This window comes from Denticeps clupeoides, unplaced genomic scaffold (assembly GCF_900700375.1).
Source record: "Denticeps clupeoides unplaced genomic scaffold, fDenClu1.1, whole genome shotgun sequence".
Lineage (NCBI taxonomy): Eukaryota > Metazoa > Chordata > Actinopteri > Clupeiformes > Denticipitidae > Denticeps > Denticeps clupeoides.
Genome location: NW_021629785.1, coordinates 85,932 through 89,237, shown reverse-complemented (window position 1 = coordinate 89,237; position 3,306 = coordinate 85,932).

Here is a 3,306-nt window from a genome sequence, read left to right as displayed (position 1 = left end):
AATAGTATTGAAGGCGCTATGAGTAGAAGCTGGATGTTCTGTTCAATATGAGGGTGTGCAGGGTGCGTTCCCTGAAGTTGAGATGGCACCCAGAGGCAAGCAGGTGAGGTAAAGTTGGAAATCACACCCTCTGTAGATCTGTTAGAACCTGGTCATTCAGTGCTGGTGCTGAAGCCGGTGCCTTTGAGATGGTTTTAACCTCATAGCGTGCATAGATTAGATGAAGATCATCTGGAAGCAAGGGGTCAGAATGCTGCATCCGCAGTGGGGGCGATTTTTCATAAGCGATGCAGTGCCATCAACACCCGCGACAACAGTCTTTGTGCATACTGTCTCTTTGCATCCTTAATTCCCAAATGAAGACAGCTCCTCACCACTGCATAGGCTGCAGAGTCCCCAGATGTGAATGCAGCATCCCGTGTAGTGAACGTACGTCCCCTGCCAGTCCAGGCATCTGAGTCAAATGTATTTTGAAGGTGTTTAAGTGTTTAACTGTTTCATACTCAATACGCTTGTTTATTTAGTTGATGACTGTGTCTGTGTAATCTGTGTGGATTTTGATCTGCAAACACTGTCAGTGTTGCTGAACATATGGTTGCAGACTTAGATTCTGATTGCTTTTTGCCACAAGAGGGCAGTTGAAGATCAAAAAACATATCCACATTTCATTAACACTCAACATTAATAAAATTAAGCTCACATGGGTCAACCATCTGAGATTTTAAGATAAAAGATGCCAGATTTCAGGGACACTCCTTGTTGGGATTATTATTATTAATAAAATGATCACACAAACCAAGTGAGCTCCTTCTTCATCAGCTTTGCCCAAAGTGGAGAGAGAGACCTCAGTTTCCTGCACAGTTCTCTCTTTCTCTCTCCACGTCTGCTCAGCTTCTTTTATTTGAGTACACGTACATGAGTACAGGAATCCACTCAGTACATGCAATCTAAAATAAGTGGTCACAGAGAGGGTCTTAAAGCAGTGTTTCAATCTCAGACCCAAACATCATTATGTTGAACACTATCCAGAACTGACTAGGTGTTTTGGGACCTCTTGTTCACCTATGGACCATGACGTTTGAGGGAAAGCATCATTTCAAAAGGGTGATACAAAGTATTTAAAAAATGTTTTGAAAAGTCTAATATCTGTTTTTCAGACCCCACGTACAGCCTCAAGTTAACTGAACTTATTTACAGTGGTCAGAATAGTGAGATTCTGCAGGAGTTAGAAGCTTATCTGTCTGGCTTGTCTGCAGCAGATCGCATGCATGTTATTGGGCTAATTCAGTCACATGCTGCTTTGTTCTCTGACACCCCTGTAGGTACGTCTCTCATGTAACATGATGTTGACGTTGATGGTCATGCTCCCATCAGGCAGCACCCGTATCGGCTGAATCCAACAAAACTTTAAGATGGTACATCGCAGGAACATGATGTTTCTGTGCTTTTGTTTTGCATGGAGATTCAACACCTCCGTTTTCCATATCTTTGTCAAATGGCAAGAGGTGTGAAATGCCTGCCACAGGGTCTTGTGATACCCCGCCCTGCCTTTGTCTGCCCCAAACGGGAGACCACGGGGGGCAGGACTAGACAGAAACAACACATTCTGATTGGTCGGTGACAACTTCCTGTGGGCCAAATGTATAAAGGATTGTTCACTTGTGGTCAGGGACTTTCTTTATCTTTTCTATTGGAAGCTGAGGGAAATTTTCCCATCAGTAACTGAGTCTTTCCTATTTCACCTATTTTTCTCTCATGGCTTCTCTCTCTTTCTCTCTCTCTCTCCCTTTACTCTTTCATTTCATCTTGGCTTTCTCTGTAATATTGGTACCTTTTTACATACAATATTCACATGTAAGTGCAATAATAATTTACTGGAGTTAATAAATAAGAAATTGCTCATCCTTTTAACCTCTATTGTGCCATGCCTCTTTCTGCTAGGTAACATCAAGTTGGAGTGGTTTGAATACAGTGCTTTTGTAAGTAGAGAGAGAGAGTTTTTTTACTCCACTCTCCCCAGTTTTTACAAAGCGAACAGTGATGCAGTCTGAGGTGAACTTGTTGAACAAGCTGGCTGTGTAGAGTTAGTGGCTGTGGAGGAGTCCGTGCCTACTGGTCCCTAAGCCTGACAAGACATTTTGGTTCCGTACTGATTACAGAAAGGTTAATGCGGTAACTAAGCCAGATTCATTTCCATGAGGAAGAAGGAATAGGGTGGAAATACACAAGACAGATGCCTTGTTTGCAGTAGCCATAGACTCTGTGCTTCTTCGTGGCCTGACTGCTTTGTTTGTCTTTGTGTCGAGATTTAATTGTATGTCTTTCTGTTTATTAAAAATTGGTACCGTTTCTCTCCCTCTTTTCTTTGTTGTTTACGTTCCTGTCCTAAACCAGGACGTAACAGACCAGAGAATTGTGTTTCTCATATTCTGAGCGCCCTCCAGGTGCCTTTGGTCAAACTCCAGGCGGGCTGCCATGTGCCTTTTACTAAGGAGTGGTTTAGTAGGCCATTATTATTTTGTGTTCACTGGGACCTTAAAGTAAGTGGTACCCTGTATGACATTGTAGTCTCCCTAGTGTCTTATGTTGTAAACTTTTAGTCCAAAAATAACTGATCTCCAAGACATTTTTGAGAGAATGAATCACACAGTCCAGAAAAAGGGAATAAAAAGGTTTTTATTTCTATTCATGTAAATTTACAATAAGGTATACTGTAATAAAATAACATTTAAAACAGGGTATGTTCAAGTGTATTGTAATGGTGTGTGTGTATTAATAAAATAAATGACAATAATATTAAAATGAATGAATGAATAAAATAAAACAGTGGTGGAGTGGTTAGTAAGATGGAAAGCAGGATCTGATGTCCTGTGTGGTAAAGACTTGCCACGGTGTCGCCCCGGACCAACATCTTGGCCACTCCACCACCCCCCACTCTGGGGACAAAGTTTTGTCTGTTTTTTTACACAACACCGTGGCCAGTCTAGTGTTAGACTGGATGTTTGTGTGTTCAGGATAGGTGTTGTAAAATGTTGTGTGTGTAAATTATGTAATAAATGACCAAATAAAATAAAAAACACATAAACAAAATCAACACAAATAATCAAATAAACAAAAATAAATAAACAAAGAGACAAAGTAACAGTACATTAATAAATTAATAGACAGATACACAGACGCATAGACAGACAGACAGACAGATAGTGCTAGAGTGGTTAGTAAGAAGGAGAGCAGGATTTGATCTCCTGCGTGGTAATAAGACTTGCCACGGTGTCGCCCCGGACCAACGTCTTGGCCACTCCACCA